Raw genomic sequence first — 18,963 nt, 5'->3', positions numbered from 1 at the left:
AACTAACACTGAGTGGGGGTTTCTTTCCCAAAGCATTTGGACTGTCCAGAAGGTACTAAAGTTAATGGGACTGCTTAATACCACTTTAGATAATTAGGCTAAGTGTTCTGCAGAGACAAATTGAGCAATCTCTTCCTAAATTCATTGCTGGCTCAATGTTTGCTTCCATTGGGAGCCATTATGAACTGCTTACACACTGAAGGCCACCTTGTTATCCCATGGTGTATAACCCATTGTCAACCAGTAAGTCAGTTGCATCTGAATGGTATTTATCACTTTCAAGGAAGAGGGAGGTCTAGATGCCTACAAGTCAAGAATTTATCCGAAGAAAACTATGAGCCCATGAGTCACAACTGGGCTGTCATCGTATTCCTTAGTCATATGGACTTTCCACCTTATTTCTCACAATGGTTGTGTAAAGAAAGGGGCAGGAAAGAAAGGGCTTTTCAATCGTAACTATCAACTACACTTTTCTCTAGTAAGGGACAGCTGTTCAAAGTCAGCATAGCTGGGCATCCACCCTTGCCAAATCCTTGGAACACCCTGGTCTTGTTGCTCCTTTCTGCTTGATGTCGGTACTAGTTCATCTGCCTGCTCTGATCAATGAGAGGAGCAAGGAAAAAGAAGAGTGACCACTGCATATCTTGTCCTTATGGATGAGCAAAACTGTCTATTTCCAGTCCATGTTTTTACCCACAATTCCATTCTGCATTAATCTGGAGACTAGGCTCCTGGAAATTGTAGGCCATAATATCTGGAGGGATCCAGTTTGGGGAAGGCATTACTTCAGATAACCTGGCCACAGACTGTTAAAGTTGTTGTTGGTTTTTGTTTTTTTAAACAGCATTTTTGTATTGGGTCCAGAAAACAACTAAAACCTAGTGCAAACATCTAAGAATAAGTAATATGTTCTCTGCGCCTAGTGTTTGTTAAGAGTCTCTCCACATGTTGGACCAAAGGCCTCCCAATGGAGAACACATTACAGGGGGAGAGATAAAAAAATACCTCCACTTTAGCATTGCATCTTTTTAGCCTTAAGAATGTTACCTCAGTGTAAACCCAGAACAATGTTGTAACTGGCCAGCAGCTGGCTAAGCTCACATGACATCACCAGCCGCATCCCAGCAGAATGAATGCATGCAGGAAGCTGGCAAATTCAGCTGGCTGGGGAAGGGTGTACTTCAACTTCAGGAATAAACCCTGTATGATCTTGCAGACAGAAAAGGGAAGCAGGGAGGAACAGCCAGAAGGAGGGCACATAGAGCAAGGAAAGGGGAAGGAGTAGGCAGGATGAGTCACACAAGCATAGGGATGTACTCAAATTCCACCCAATTTGGATTTGGTACTGAATTTTCTTTTAATTCACTAATTCTCTATTGTTGCAGACTGGATTTTTATGTAGCAATTTTCCGTGGCTATTTTTGAAAATGGATTTTTAAAATAATAAAATCTGCCCCTAAAATAAATCTGCCTTGATATTAAGAATGATAATTTTATCGATATTTGTGTTCATTTATTGATATTTCCTTTCAAAATATTCATAGTGGTATTGAATTGATATCAATATTTTTGCAAGGGGAAAAAAAGATCAGTAAAAGCAGCAGCTAACAGACAAGAACAAACTTGGATCGATGCCAACCTGTTAGGTCAATGGAATGCTTTTGAACTTGCACCAGCCAATGGATCCCATCCCTACACAGGAAATGACAAGCTTGCAGGAGACAAACAGAGCCCAGAGAACTGGTGATTCTCCCCAGCCACTTAGAAGCATCCAAGGCATGAATGGTTGCTATGGTGGGGGGGTGCTGCAGAGCCAGCCTCCTGATATCGGCATCACTGCTGTGTACCTTGTCCTGGATATTTTATTTATTTATATTTTATATTTTAAATTTATTAATTAAATTTATCCTTCCTCCAAAGGAGCCCAGGGTGGTGAGGTGGGGCAGGGTAGCAGCAAGGTCAGGGCTCCATGGTGCACCAGCCTTTGCACCGGATTGGCTCCGCTGGTGTGCCCACACAGTCCAAACCTCATTGTTGTCCTACACCACTCATGTATGCAGCAGCAGAAGGGCAGCCCCATGGCACACCTGCCACTCCTAAACCAAAGCACTCCTTAGCCTCAGTGAGAGAGGGAATAGGAGTGTGAGCCTTCCCTCCCAGAGATTTTGCTTTGCTGTATTTTCCCAGAATGACAGAACTACTCTCCCAGGATTTTTGGTGTTTCCTTTCCGTCCATCCCTCCTTTTTGTGTAATGCCTGTAGGGGCTCTACTCTGCAGCAGCACAGAAAAGGTCACTGCCACCCACACACGGTGCAGCCTCATAGCTCTGCAGTACAAATAAAAGGATCCAGGCTGCCTTTTGCTAGAGGCAAGTCTCCTTGTGAAGTGTCCCTTTCGAAGCCCCTAGGACATGCCCAGCAACAGTGGAGAGTCTGAAACATATTCCCATGGCATTCTGGGGGGCATTTAACCATCAGGCCTGGTTGTCACTGTCATTGCTACCACTCTTCAGAGGTCTTTCTGTAACTGACTACTGCAAGATGCCACAGATCATAGCCATTTAAATTCTTAAGGCATATCGAATAGCTTAAAGAAAAGACACCACAGGATTCAGAAAATAGCTACGTATTCATAGGTTATTTCTGAGCGTGTGGGAGCAGCAGTAATTTATATTAAAATGTCATGGAACCAAATCAAACCTGTGCCTGATTGCCTCAGACATCTTAAAGCAAGCCCTTTCCCTAGACTTAGGTTTAAAACTGCATGTTTGTTGGAGCATGCATTTGCAGGACTACAGCTGGAAATGCAATTAGGGAACTACCAAAGACATAAAAACTAATACAGAGCCAGCAGTTTCTAACATCAAGATATGCCAAGAGAAAATAATAATTTCTTGCTTTCAAAGTCAGACCCAAAGAATGTATTTTGTGAAACACACTTTATGAAGCACCAGTGTCATATTAGCATTTCCTGCAGCAAACATAGATATTTAAAAATCCCGGTTGGACCATGGCACTTGTATATGAAGTTTAAAGATATGCATCTGCCACAGTTTACATGTTTGCTTCAATCAGTACTGGTGTCTGCTGAAACAATGATGCACCCATGGAAAACAGAGTGGTGCTGTTAGCCCAGAGGCAGGGCATAAGTCTAAGGGCCCTGTAGCCCAGGGGCACTCCAAAATGACCACCAGACAGGCAGTAGTGGTGGCAGGCAACACCACCAGGGCCCCTTCAAAACTGGCAGCACCTCTGGGCAAACACAACTCCCCCATCAAATGTGAAGCCACCCTCCTCAGGAAATATGCTTGAAGGACCAAATGGGACATTAAGCCTTGGGAACTGTAGGCACTAATTAGGTGCTAAATAGTAGTTGAAGATATATCTGGATTGAGTTAATAAATTGCTAATCCTGACCTAGGATACATGCAGATAAACAGATAATCAGCTAAAAATCAAGCTAAAGGAATTATACTAAATCTACTCCAAGGAAAAGATCATGTTTACATCAAATTAAACTAGCACATAGTAGCTAATCCTGACAGATCATATGCCATTTTCCCCCTTAAATTAAAGCTTTATGACAATATTCTTTTGGGCTGAGCGGAGTTATTTCTGCATCAGATATGAAAGAAATGAGGGAAGTGTGGCAGCAAAAGAAAAACAATAAAGATGGATCTGACCTCTTTCAGCCCTTGTAAAAGCTTCAAGTCTAACTCCTGCTTAGCAAAGATGTTTATGTTTTACTGAGACTGCTGAACCTTTTTTCAAAATAAAAGGAATGCATTTATTAAGGATACATGTATATCATCACCCCAGTGGAGATCATCTGTGGATGCTGTGTTTACATTCAGAGCTCAACAGGACTCATTTGTTTCACTTCTAGGGAGGGAGCAGGTTACATAGGAATTTATTAAAAATGCCCTCCATACCACCCTGTTACTGTGGGATAAAAGAAGAGGCAAGTTCTCAAGTGTATCCATGTCAGGAACTAGCTTTATTCAGCCTGTCCTTGAAGGGAGGTTTGCTTGCCTGAAAAGATTTCAGCCTCCCATAGGGACAAGGTATACCTGGAAATAGGGTGGCCGCTTACACTTTGCTGAAAAAGAGAAAATCACCAAGAAAGAGGCCAAAAAGGAGATGCAGATTTTCATTAAAAATTGCATCTTATATGTATTGATGCAAATTTAGAAATAATGATTATTTGTCCGTAATAGTGACTGTTGTCGTAAAGTAGAACACCAGGACACCCTACCTAGAAACCATTCTTGCTGGCAGGTTAGTGGTGCCTACCCCAATACCCATAAGATGCCAGTGCTAGTGATACAGATCAGAGAAATGGCACAAGTGCCTCTAAACCACACTGGCAGTCTCCACCACCACCAGCAATCAAAGAGAACAGGGGTGCTACTGCTTGCTACTTCACATGGTAAGCTGTGGGACATATGCTGCAAGAAACTTAATCTCCTTCTTATTTGCCAGAAGATCTCCAGAAAAGGTGGCGGCTGCTGTTTATTGCCTCACACAGCAGCAAGCAGATCATTTTATTTATTTATCATATATTTATATACTGCTGAATACAAAGAGAGGTGAGTATTCCGTGCTAGTCCTACTCAAAGCAGACCCATTGAGGTTAATAATAATCTCAATGGGTCCCCTCTGAGTAGACTTAGTAGAATACAACCCACAATCTCTAAATGGTTTACAAACAGGGTTGTATTCAGCTAAATCCTACTTAGATGAGACTCATTGAAATTCAGGAATCTAAGTTAGTCATGTCCATGAATGTCAATAGGTATACTCTGAATAGGACTAGCATTGAATACCACCCATAGCAAATACAATATGTGTATATATATATAACAATGAAGCTGGAACAAAAAACTTCAATACCAAATATAACAAAATTCCAGCAAAGCAAAAACATAGGAGCATATTTCGACAGCATTTTAAAGAGTCAGGGATCTCTTTTCACCCTCTCTCTTGTCAAGGCATATCCTGTCTCACAATATGCAGTACTTACCCCACTGACACATACACATTACACCCAGATTCTGTCTTACATCCACTCCCAACATATTTCCCTACTATATAAACACAAATCATTACAGTACATATTATTCATCCAATATCACTCATCCCATTGTACTCCCACACCTCAGCACACATCCAGTACGCACAAACAAACCATCCACCCAGCTGCTCCAATATCTCTCTCTCACAGTCAGCAAATCACTATCACCAATCACTCCATCCACTTTACTAAGAAGCTACTGCAAAGACACCAGGAGACAATGAAACCGCTCCCTGACCAAACTGTATTAAATATCGATATAAATTGCCACTCATCAATCACATAAAAGTCCTAGACAGCAATCTGGTTCTCACCCATTGATGGGAAAATAAGAAGCCTCTCATCATTGAGGGAAGTAGGAATATAGTCACTGTCAGGTCACCTCCACTTCCTCCTCTGTCCCTTACCAATGGAACTTCGTACAAAAAAGGGCTTTAGCTTGTTCTGTTAAGAAGCAAATGGTAGTCCTTTCTTCCTTGAGAGATTTGCTGACAGGAAAGGAAGCAAAGAAGTGTCTCTGTGTTTACACATTTCCAGGAGGATCACTGCAGGACAAGCAAGCAAATTTTTATGAGGTACTCCATTTCCTCTTCCAAAATCTTCTGGAAATGGAATCCGAATGAGCAGGGCTTGCTCCAGATTTGAGGCCTCCACAAAGTGTTCTCTGTTGGGTCTTCTCCCACAACAGCAGGCCCTTGGATGTGGGCTTACCTGATGGGCAGCTATGAACAGCCATTTAAAATTTTCCACAATACCCTCAACATAGCACTGGCATGATTATAATTCCCACAATGCTATTGAGTGATGCTACACTGGGGGAGGGGACTTACATGACAGCTCACAGACCTAGGCCAGTGCCAGTGAGTTGTGTGTGTGTGCTGAAGGGGCCCAGTCACTGCCCATGGGTGCTGGGGCTGGGGCATTACTGGGAGGAGGTACAGATGGCAAAAGTGATTCCTGGGGTAAACTCTGGAGGGAAATGCTTGCATAGATTTATCCTAAGCCAGGGTGAAGAATCTTTTTGGTGGTCCACGACTAGATTCCCTCAAGGTAATCTGATGGGGACCACATGCTGGCAGCGCATGGGGCAGGAGCTGGATGTGAGAAGAGCCCAAGCCAGCATCAGGAAGCGACAGAGACTAAAGGAGGCAGGGCCATGCCTTTCAATTCGTTCTCTTTCTACCACCTTCTTCACTCCCTCTTCCACTATTCCTTCTATCTCTTTCCATAAGAACATAAGAAGAGCCTGCTGGTTCAAGCCAATGGCCTATCTAGTCCAGCATCCTGTTCTCACAGTAGCCAACCAAATGCCTATGGGAAGCCCGCAAGCAGGACCTAAGCAGTGAGCACAAGAGTACTCTCCCCTTCTGCGGTTTCCAGCAACTGCTATTCAGAAGCCTCCAAATGTTTGCAGGCACAAATAGTATTGAAAGAGGGAATCACATGTGACTGTCCCGATAGTATTATGAGCACCAATCATCATGAATGATACTGCCTCTGACCATGGAGGCTGAGCATAGGTTTTCTGGCTAGTAGCCACTGATAGCCTTATCCTCCACGAATTTGTCCAATCCTCTTTTAAAGCCAGTCAAGTTGATGGCCATCACTTCCTCCCCTTTTTCACTCTCCTCTACCACTCCTCTTTTTCTCTGTCTGCCACCCCCTTCTCTTTTCCTCTGAGTTGGGGCTGATTCACATGGGAGAAGTTCAGATTAAAGACACAGCATTTCCCTTCGAGATAGATTTGCAAGGTTCACACTGCCTTCCAATCCACTGTTTTCCACTATCTTCCAATCCACTGTTTTCCATTCACATTTAGTATCGCTGTTTCCTTGTGGTCGCACCCCCAAATTTACATGTTTACTCCCTCCGGAGTATTGCTAATGGAGAAGGGGAGGGGGTTTTGTTTCATTGTTTCTGGCACACTGAAGCCTGGAGAGAGAGGGGGGCGCAACTGATATGAAAAACATTTTTCTGTCAGTTTCATTTCCTCCTGACATATTTATAGCAAAACCTTTTTTATTAAGTACTTTTAAAATGCAATTTTTAGTGGAAGAGTGTGTGCCTCTGTGTGTGTGTGGGCACATGTGCCTTTTTTTGCGCACACGCCTTCTGTCACATCGGTAATTGGGTGATACAACTATATTGGGGGGGTTCCATCAACCGTCATGCAGGGGACTGTTAAATAACACACACACACAAACACTCATGATGTGGTCCAAAGAAGAGACTATGGAACTGAGTTCTGAGAGGGGAGTGCGATCCCCATGACTGTTTGGGCTTCAAGGGTGAAGCTGGGAGAGTGCCTTGGCATGAAATTGACATGACACTGACTAGATCCCCCCTCTTATTCCTAGTAAAACCCTTTTTTCCTTTTCCTTTTTTAAAATTAGGTAGTTGGAGACAGGTTTTGTGTATGTGTGTGTCAAAGAGAAAGAGAGAGGGAGAGAAACAATGCTGTAATGAAAAGTAGCTGCCGCCGCCGCCCCCCACTTCACAGCCCAACATTCCCTTCCTTCCTGCAGCCGCTGTGCGGGAAAATCGCAGGGGTAGTTCAGCTTTGCTTTTGCAAAGCCTGAGGATGTTTGGGTGGAAAGGGTTCTAACCATGCCAAAGTTAAAAGAAAGAAAGAAAGAAAGAAAGAAAGAAAGAAAGAAAGAAAGAAAGAAAGAAAAAGAAAGAAAGAAAGAAAGAAAGAAAGAAAGAAAGAAAGAAAGAAAGAAAGAAAGAAAGAAAGAAAGAAAGAAAGAAAGAAAGAAAGAAAGAAAGAAAGAAAGAACAGGAGTGAAGGAAGGCAGTTTACTGGGTGAGAAATGTGCGGAAAAAAGGAGGGCTGCAGCAGTTCAGGAGCATCATTCAGAAGTTGCTTTTTGATCCTCCGGAAATAAAATGGAATTTATGGAGAGTTTAGTGGGTGGAGAAAGGGGAGTATCTGAAAGTTATGATCCACCCCCCAACAAAAAACTTTGGAGCAAAGCACCTACATAGGAGGAACGTAGCTAAGCGGCGATGGTTTTTCCTTCACTTTTCGCATTTCTAGAGGGTTGAGTTGATTTGGATTTAAAGGGAAAAGTTGTGACACACCTTCCCTGTGCCTGCAATGCCATGTAAACTCTGCGAATTAAACGGGGATGCAAGTAGCACCTATCTCACATTAAATTGCCATGTGAACCAGCCTCCCAATGGCTGCCAGGGAAGAGAGAAATTGCTTGTGCCAGAAGTGTGAACTGTTCGCCTGTAGAAGGCTTTCCTCCCTCCTCCTTCCTTTACTCCATCTGTTCCAGGTTTTCACCCTCTTCTTCCATTCCTGCTCTGCTTGTCTCCCTCTGGGCTCCTCCCAGTTGCATGAAATTAGGCTGAGGGCCTTATGCAGCCCTCAGTCACATGTTCCCCACCTCTACCCTAAGGGCAAGTGTGTTTTATTTTGACTTCCATTAGAGCAGCCTTCTCCAAATGGGTGGTCTGCTGATGCTTTGGACTATAACTCCCATCTGCCCCAGTCAGCATCTAGGGGGCACCATGTTGGGCAAGGCTGCATTAGAGGCATCTGTGACTTGTTGCTGCTGGTCTGCGTTGCCTTGTCTAGCATCCTAGATGAGCAGACCATAAGCTGCTTTTATTTACTTCACTGCTACTGCTCTTGAACCACTTCCTCCCCAGGGCAGAAAACTGAGTGGAGGGTGATCCCCCCGCAGCTACACTTTCCAACACTTAGTGTCCCCATTTACAAGATTTCTAAAATTCTTAATCAAGGTGCCAACTATGAGTTCAGTACGTAATTCAGATTGCAGAGTCATTGTCCTATTAAAATCAGCTCTTTTTTCCTTCCTGTTAAACAAACAAATGAATGTGTTTTTGGGTTGCAGAAAGAGTCCCTACCCTACCCTATAGGTCTTCATCACAAAGGAAGAACCTGCACAGGCTGGCTATTCTGTTTCCAATGTTGCTTGTATTAATTCACTGGGTGAAGCAGTTTATAAAAGTATTAGTCCTTTTGGCTTAGGTAAAGATTACAGAGGATGCTTGTATCTTCCCAAAGGATCTCCCATGTTGGACAGAGATTAATTTACTGTATTTTGCTAAGTTCTCTGCCTGCTGCAGTCCAATTAGAGTTCAAAAGGCAGGTTGCAGGCTTGTACTTTTAGCTGCAAAATGTTTAACAAGTGATTTTGCTATTGTATAGTTTCTTCATTGGATCCTAACATGTGTTGTATTAATTATACAGTACTGCATATTTGATGGCAATATAAATGACACTGGAGAAATGTAACCCACCTACATTAGATAGTAAAACCAATGTGGATTCTCCATCTTAGCATCATCATCATTGCAAGGTCCAGAGATTTTTAAAAGATAGACTGCCTGGCTGCACACTCTTTATAATCTAATAGACACAATGTAGAAGGCAAAAGTGATAGGGGAGAGGAAAACAAGCAAATTCAACCACTAATTCTTCATAGTTAAAGAAATGTTCTAACTCAGCAAATGCAACTGTATGAATTTGAGAGATGAAGCTGATGACTTGAGTGGTGTGGTGGACACACTGGGCATATGAATTCCTGAATACATGTCACAACATCCATTCCATAAGGAAGTTTTTTTGGTGGACTTAAATCAAATGATGGATAACTATTGAGAACTAAGTTTCAACCAAGGGCCCTCCAGACAGGTGTTTATTGCAGGTGTATTTTGCAACATGTTCTTGACACAATAATAGTGGTGGATTTATTCTGCTTTACTTTGTTTTGCAGTGCCTCCCCAGTGCTGCTACCACATTATTGCTGCTAGGAGGGGCTATATCGCAACAAAATGGAGACAAAAATAAGACCATTTTTGGTATATGTTGTGGGATTATAGCAGGACGTAATGAGATATACACTGTTTGAAAATGCAGCATTGTGCCTACCGTGCCCCCAAACGTTTGCAGGCACAAATAGTATTGAAAGCAGGAATAATATGTGACTGTTCTGATAGCATTATGAGCACAAATCATCATGAATACACAATAAAAAGGATGTCTGGAGGGGCCCCAAGAACAACCAAGTTTCAATTTTTATTTTGAAAGACTTTAATGGGTATGTTGTCACTTCTGTCAGTTTCCAAACTGATAGGTTTTGAGTTCATCTGCATGGCACTTGCAGTGTTCAAAGTGCTTTTTTACTCACTATCTCAGTAATCCTTACAACACCCATATAACTTTGGCCAGTATTATAATCCCCTTATTGCATTTGCAAGGTTGGGGACAAGAAAATAGTGATTTCTGCTACCTAATAATTTCATGTCTTACATGAGAGTGAACCCTTACATAAGAACTTCCTACTCACATTCAGCCAGTACAGGACACCAAGTTTCTGGTCAGCAAATATGCTGTAGTCGAGCACTACATTAACCATGATGCTGCATGAACTACATGACAACAGGCAAACTACCTAGGAGTTTTTACAATGTACAAGCTATAACTGAAATTGGTAGGCAAATCTCCATAACACTGGCAGAGACACATGAAGTGAATGGTTCACAAACAAGTGGCATTTCCTAAAATGGTTCTGCCAAGAGCCACAGGATCTTTAATCTAGTGCAAGTACAACTCTAATTTGGCTGCCATGTTCTACATATTCTGGGTTTATGTATATTGCCAACTATAGATCTGGATGACTGAAAGGCTATCCTCCAGTAAATTAGGCACATTTTAAGACCCTGTTATAAATCATGAAAGGTGCCTTTGAAAGAAGAAGAACCAGCCAGCTTTGTCCCACTTTTTCTCAGCAAGCACCAAAAGACAGCATTAGTCCAGCAGAGAAGTTGATTAAATGGCCATTGTAAATGAAGGTACAAGTTTCAGCTTCCTGCAACAGCATCATAGCCCTTCCTCTTGGCTGCTTCTCATGCTACATCACTCCATCTTTCGGCCCCTTGGCATGTAATTTATACATTCATTTAATGATGGGTAATTTATACTACCATTTATGTAACCTCTAAACTGAGCTAGAAAACTCTGATCTCTTTGTTCTTTTTTCAAAGCTAGGTCATAATTACAGCTCCCACTCAGAGAAGTTCCCACTTTGAGCAGGAAAAGCTGGCTTCTAGCACTTTTCTGAGAGTTTGGGTTTTGTTAGAAGAAAAATAAACCAGCAAGGGATAATTTTTATCTCTATTCCTCAATTCACTACTTCACAGAACATTTTGGTTCCTTCTATCATTTTACATGCATGCACTCCTTCCCAGATCATTCCATTACAGCAGCTAACATCTCCTTTATATTAGTGATGTGACCTTTCAGTTGGCCACTATTGCTGTGTTCTGACCATCATGCATTGTGACTTGTCTTATGCTCCTGTTTTCCATCTCTTTCAAACCTTATAATATTCAACCAACAAGAATCTCCTGCTATAAAGTAGGTTACCGTAATCTACAGTATCTGAAATCTCAAGCAGTGACTGGATATCTAGGAATCAGAAAAGAAGTTTCAGTAACTCAGGAATGGAAAAAAGCATCATGTGATGATTTTTCCTTGTTATTCTCCTGTGGGGAGTTTTTATTTTGAATGCTCCCCTCAAGCATATTTTACCAAAGTCTGAAGAAGGCTAGTTCTCTTGGATCATTCCTTGGAGTGGAGGGGGGAAGAGGGCATTTCTATGAAAGCATTGCCATAGGAGTACGATAAGAAAAAAAAAGCTATCAAATAGTCACTTTTACCATGTTCATGTAACTCTAGCCAGCATGTAGTTTTACTGATGGAATACCTTGACTATACCCCACCCTATATAGCCTTGCTAGCAATTGTCATTGCCACCTCCCCATCCTGTCTCCTCTCACACTCATATCTTTCCCTCTGAACCACTTCAAGAAGAACAGATGAAGAGGAAAGATTTTTTGGTGGAAATCTTTAACTCCTATAATAACAGGCAAATGGAACTAGGGCCTCCCTCTCTCCCTCATTTACATGTTTAGGAGATCATTTCAGACTTCGCTCTTTCACTAAAATCAGTGGGACTTAAGATGGCTTAACTTTGGCTGGATTGTCATTGGAATCACAATTGGCCTTGGTGGCTAGGAGAGCCTTTCACCAGGGTGGGCTGGGATGCTAGCTACAATCATTCCTGAACCAGGATAGCGTGACCACAGTAGCTCATGCATTGGTAACTTCAAGACTGGATTACTGCTATGCACTCTATGTGGAACATCCCTTGCAACTCATCCTCAACCTGCGGTTAGGCAGATGCTATAGCTGACAGGAATGACAGTCTGTCAGCATATTATATATTATATATATATTATATGGAGCCCTTAGGAAGGATCATCCGGGAATTCGGAATACATTACCATCAATATGCAGATGATACCCAACTTTATTATTCTTTCCCGCCAGATGTTTCAGATGCGGTTCGTCCCTTAAACCAATGCTTGGCTGCAATACAGCAATGGACTAACAAGAACAAACTGAAACTTAACCCAGAGAAGACGGAGGTTCTACTAATTGGACATAAACCCTCTCATGAATTTAAAAACGTGCTTATATTAGATGGGGTCCCACTCCCTCTGAAGTCCCAAGTTCGGAGTTTGGGTATTCTTTTAGATTCTGCTTTGACCCTTGAACCCCAAATTGCAACAGTATCCAGAAGTGCTTTCGCCCAATTAAAGCTAGTCCGCCAACTTCGTCCGTTTTTAGGAACGTCGGACTTGAGGCAAGTGACACAGGCTCTTGTGACCTCAAGATTGGACTATTGTAACGCTCTTTATATAGGACTATCTGCTAGATCGCTTCGTCCGCTTAAGTTGGTTCAGAGAGTGGCGGCCAGAATGCTGACCGGAGCTGGTCCACAAATGCATACTACACCTCTTCTTTATCAACTTCATTGGCTACCGATTTTATTTCGACACCAGTTTAAAATTTTGGTATTAGCTTTCAAGGCCCTACATGGATTAGCACCAATATATCTATCAAATCGTATTCTGGAATTTAAATCTCAACGACCGACAAGAGTACCCTTCGAACATTCTCTTATCATTCCATCTACCTTTATAATCCGCCGCTCCAATACTAGGAACAAAACTTTTTTGTGCATAGCTCCCATTTTATGGAATAACCTGCCACCAGAGATCCGATGTTCCTCCTTACTCACGGTCTTTCACCGTCAGTTAAAAACATTTTTGTTTCTTCAAGCTTTTAATGTTAACATTTAAATTGTTATAACTATTGTTTTATTGATTTTCTTAATTTTATCTTTTTAATTGTATATTGTTTTGTATTAGACATTGTCTTATTTGTTCGCTGCTCTGAATTCTAAGAACTAGGGCGGGATATAAAATGTTTAAATAAATAAATAAATAAATATTACAGCTCTTCTTGAAGATCTGTACTGGCGCTGATTTCAAGGTGTTACTATTGCTATAGAAAACCATTAATGGCTTGGGACCAGTTTACTTAAGGGATTACCTCACACATTGCCTATTCAATCCCTTCAGTGGCACATAATGTCTGTTTCACATGTGCAAGGAGTTACTCCTTTAGAGTGGCTGTACCTGTGCCCTGGAATGTCCTATTGACATTAAGCAAGTGACTTCGCTATATTGTTGTAGACACCTACTGAAAACGTTTCTGCTTCAGCAAGCCTATACACACATTATCTACAGTAGTTATATTTGTTTAAAATGTTTTATTGATTCTATCTTTGCTTTTAATTATGGTTTTCTGTTTTTAATTGGTTTTAGTTTTTAGTCATGTTTTATATATAAATGGACTTGTACACTTCTTACAGGATATTTCTTGTGCAAGCGGTTTATAAATTTTAGTTGGTAGAAGACACACTGAACCATAGATGCCACTTGTGCCTCTGTCAACAATGAATCAATGAGCACCCTCAAAATACAGCCCTAGTAGTTTGCTGGTATCACAGGCTCCCCCTACCTTAGAGGTGCACAACCCCCTCCAGAATAGGTTGAACACCACTCATCTGAGCAGATGAGCCACTCACTAATAGCACCTCCATCTTGTCTGGATTGTGCTTCAGGTTATTGGCCCAAATTCAGTCCATTACGGCAGGTTTAACACTTCCACTGCTTCACCTGAGCTCAATGAAAAAAAGAAATAGAGTTGTGTGTCATCTACATATTGATGATGCCACACTCTAAAGCATCAAATGACTTCACTCTGCAGTTTCATATACATCTTAAACAGTATGAGATATAGAATCCTGTAGGTCTCTGAAGCACAAATGCCACAGAGACAAGCAGAAATCCCCAGCACCATCTTCTGGGAACAGCATTCCAAGTACAAGCTGAACCAGTGACAAACATGCAACTCAGGCAGCCTCTCCAAAAAGATACCACAGCTGATGGTAATGTTGGAGAAATTGTTATTTTCCCCTGTGGGTTCTTTGCTGGGGGTCCCTTAAATAATAATCTCTGAGACAGGCTTAAAGCAAAAAGGTAGGCCTTTATTAAAAACAATAAAAACAAGCATATGCAAGGTCAGTCTCCCAAAAACATCCAAGAGAGACTGCAAAGAGGCACTGTGTGCAAGCTCCTTTTATAAAATACAATTTCAGCATGTGACAATCATTTAACAAATCCCCCAAATTCTTTTCTACGTAACATAAAATTTCTTCCCTCTTGAAATATTTCCAACCAACCAGATAACTTTATTAAAATGAATACATGTATATTCATACCTCCCATCTCCCATTGTGTTCATAGATGTCAACCTGTCCCCTTTTTCAGATCTCACCATTCTACTGCCATACATTACTGATGATCTTGTACTGTTCTGAAACCAGTATGTACCATTTACATTCCATTCTATCATGGCTCCTGACCAGTCAAGCTGGTCAAGGAAGATCTCTTAGGACATAACAGCATGTTCCTTGGGTGAAGTCATGATTACAAGCCAAATCTAGCTCTCCCTAGAGTGACTGGCAGTTTCTATATGAAATTCTGCTTATTACCACTTTGCTATAGAGAAAGATTAATTTAAATCACCATATTATAACCAAAAGCCACAGAATATGATACAAAGAATGATTAGGGAACACAGAAAAGGAAAAAGGGTAAATCTGAGCCAGCCACTCCTCCATAAAACACAGAGGGATGCAGGCTCTATAGTATGCGAGATCAGAAACCTAGCTTTCCAAGATCACATAGTAACCGATATGTTAATCAAGAGAACTAAATAAATGATCTGCGGTCACGCATTTAGCCGTTTGGCAAAGAAAGATGCTCAGGAATTCTATAACAGGGAGAGCTTAACCCTTTTTTTCTGCTTGGTACACTCAGGCCTGCTTTTAATGCCTGCTGTGTGTGACAAAGGGGAAAGAAATCCATTTTTCCTTCATTAATTTTCAAGGTACTAAATCGCTTGGGGCCAGGGCCCTTAAGGGGTTCTCCATCAGTATCAAAAGCCTCTAAGAGGTCCAGGAGAATCAACAGTCTCTTGCCTGCCAAAGCTTTTCCCCCTGTCACCAAAGTTCACCCCTGAGGGCGAGCAAGGAAGTTTCAATACCACAACTGATAGGTGGGAAATGGTAGGGGGAGCTTCTGATGCCGTCAAGAAGGATTAGTATTCATTACTTTGACCTCAACAGCCAAAGTGGCTAGGACTTCTATCTTTCTGTGGCTTACCACCTACCACTGATGATATATTGTGCCAACAAAGAATGAATGAGAAATGGGCACAGACACAGAGGTACTCGTGGACATTCAAAGAAGCTGAATGTTGGAAGATTCAGGACAGACAAAAGGAAGTACTTCTTTACTCAGCGCATAGTTAAACTATGGAATTTGCTCCCACAAGATGCAGTAATGGCCACCAGCTTGGACGGCTTTAAAAGAAGATTAGACAAATTCCTGGAGGACAGGGCTATCAATGGCTACTAGCCATGATGGCTGTGCTCTGCCACCCTAGTCAGAGGCAGCATGCTTCTGAGGGCCAGTTGCTGGAAGCCTCAGGAGGGGAGAGTGTTCTTGCACTCGGGTCCTGCTTGCGGGCTTCCCCCAGGCACCTGGTTGGCCACTGTGAGAACAGGATGCTGGACTAGATGGGCCACTGGCCTGATCCAGCAGGCTCTTCTTATGTTCTTATGTTCTTATGATAGGTGACAATTTACAAGTCACAGTGATAGGTGCAAGAGTGACAGTGGGAACTGACTAACCATATATTCTTTGACAGGATCCTTCTTCTAAAAGTGGAACAAAACATTATATTGGCAAACCATTATACATTTGCCAAGATAGAGGGAATGCAGAAGTGAGAAGCCCTGGCAGGGCAAGATTGGTGGATGGGTGGTGGGAAGGAATATGTAACCCTCCCATGTCTGCCTGTTCTCCCCTATTAATGCTCCCATTCAGTTCTGGAGCCCAGATGGGGGAGCTACCAGCAGGTGGGGTTAACCACCCCAGTCCAATCTGCCAATTTTCCCCTCCAAGTGTCAGCTGCCCCCTCCCCATTGGCCATAGAAGGGAAACACGGTCTTCATTAAAGTATCTGGTTCTATCCTTCTTATGCAGTAACTAAGCAGAGACATCTGGGTTTGTTTTCCTAAGCACAAACCAAAGTCATTTGAATGACTAAAATGCACAACACAGTTCCATTCTAAAAACAAGCCAAGGAAACCTTCTCCGTGAATAATGTGGTGTCTCTGTGGTTAGCAATTTTCATGTAAAATTGAGGTGCCTGGTTTATGAGGCTTGGCTGCAAAGGATATATTTATATGGGGGGGAATGCATCCTGTTCCTCAAGGGCCTCTCAGTACTGGAGTGGAAACCTTATACATTATACATTGCAGATGGGCTTCTGCCAGGCCCTTTCTCAGCAAAACCTATCGAATTTCTCCTGTCCCTGTTTCTTTGGTTGACTTCTACCCTGAGTTCTGTGAAACTCAAAAAGAAGTTCACTATTCTGTGACTTTCAGTTGGTCCAAATAACAGTGTTAAGCTACTGATGCTGTATTTTCCCTCCTACAGACCCACATAGCTGCCATTCATCTAATATTTTACTGTTATTCTTAGAAGTAGTTTCATTCTGTTTAGGATTAAACACAGGCCTACTTTGTATGCATATAGTAGGCACATGTTGCAAGAAAGAAGCGTGGTATCCATATTTCACATATGCACTCCTCAGGGTGATGAAGAGGTAGTATCCCATGGATTTGAGAAGGGTACTTACTATGTGAGGACACCTTGCAATGGGCCTACCCTGAGAGCAGGAAGTAGCAGGAGTCAGGAAAACCTAAACAACTGGATTTGGTTGTGATCAACAACTCAGCATAGCAGCTAGGACTTGCTGAGCAGGTAAAAAGAGGAAGACTGCATGCACACACCCTACATTTGAAGCACATTGAAAACACACCTATGTACAAACCATACATTTAAAGCACATTGAAAGCAGAGTGTTTTGCCCAAAGAATCCTGGGAACAGTAGTTTGTTAAGGGTGTGAGGAACTGTATCTTTGTGAGGGGTAAACTACGGTCCCTGGGATTCTTTGGGGCAAATAATGTGCTTTCAATTTGTGGTGTACACACAGCCAAAAGTTCCAACTAGTTCCCACTGAGCTTTGGAGGGAAACACACACAGGGAGGGGAAGGGCATTTCTGTTACAGACCAGGCATGTCTCTTTTAAAGAGACAGGCCATACATACTGTAATGTGAGTAGGAACTCAAGTGAATTAGAAGTAATTGTATGGGGGAATCAGTTGGGGGTGGGACCAATATAGGAAAATGAAAGTAGAGTTTTTGGTTATGCAGCAACACACTGTGAAGTAAAGATTGTTCCTTCTAACCAGCATTTGTGGTTCATTTCAAATCTTGCAAATATTATACATGAGAGTCATCTGGGTGTTGAATTATGTAAAAAGCAGGCACGAGAAGCTGTATATTGGCCAGGTATGTGTGCCCAAATTGAAGAATTGGTACTGTCATGTACCACATGTCACACCTTCAGAAATAAAAACCAAAAAGAACCAATGTTACTTCATGAAATTCCAGGAAGACCTTGGCAGAAGCTAGGAATGGACTTGTTTGAATTTGAAAGAAAGGACTATCTACTTTTGGTCGATTATTATTCAAAATATGTGGAAATATGTTTGCTTGAAGACACTACAAGTAGATCAGTAATTTTACACTGCAAATCTATATTTGCAAGACATGGTATACCTGAAGAGGTTGTCAGTGATAATGGCCCTCAGATTTGCTCTAGAGACTTTAAAATGTTTGCCAAAGATTGGGACTTTGTTCACACAACATCCAGTCCACTATTTCCTCAATCAAATGGAATGGCAGAAAGAGCGATCCAAACAGTAAAGAGGATTCTTAAGAAATCTAGTCTGACTAACGCAGATCCTTATCTTAGTTTATTGGATTACAGAAATACGCCTACAGTAGATACAGCCTCAACTGCACAACTTTTAATGGGGAGACATTTAAGAACCAGGTTGCCTACCTCAGCACCATTGTTACTACCTCAGCAGGTAAAAGGTGACATACAGACACATCTGAAGAGAAGACAAGAAAAACAGAAGCTTTACTTTGACAAAGGTTCAAAGCCTTTACCACCTTTGCAGGTTGGTGATTCTGTTAATGTTCGGCAAGATGGAGTGTGGAAACCAGCGAGAGTGACTGGACAAAACATGACTCCAAGATCATATTTGGTTCAGAGTGATGATTAAGCTGTCTACAGACGGAACAGAAGAGATCTTCAAAGCACTCCAAGTTGTGAACCAAAAATGGATGAGACTACTGAGACTGCAACTGCACCTCCATCAGAGGTAGACCTATCAGTCTCAAGACAACAAAAGTGGAACAGCTGTAGCACAAAGTGCCAGTGATATACCCGAAAAGATTTTGGACTCTGAGTTACCTGTTACTACATTAAGAGGCAGAGTGATCAGAAAACCAA

General features: G+C 41.9%; 1 protein-coding gene across 6 annotated transcripts in view; it reads right to left on the bottom strand.

The window, feature by feature from the left end:
• The window catches only part of ACVR1 (activin A receptor type 1), a 210,253-nt gene that overhangs the window by 188,454 nt on the left and 2,836 nt on the right, over positions 1 to 18,963 (bottom strand). The gene's annotated exons all lie outside the window — the stretch shown is intronic.

This window comes from Rhineura floridana, chromosome 2 (assembly GCF_030035675.1).
Source record: "Rhineura floridana isolate rRhiFlo1 chromosome 2, rRhiFlo1.hap2, whole genome shotgun sequence".
In the NCBI taxonomy this organism is placed as follows: domain Eukaryota; kingdom Metazoa; phylum Chordata; class Lepidosauria; order Squamata; family Rhineuridae; genus Rhineura; species Rhineura floridana.
The sequence above is the reverse complement of the archived record's forward strand: the minus strand, read 5'-3'. Positions and strand labels throughout refer to the sequence as shown.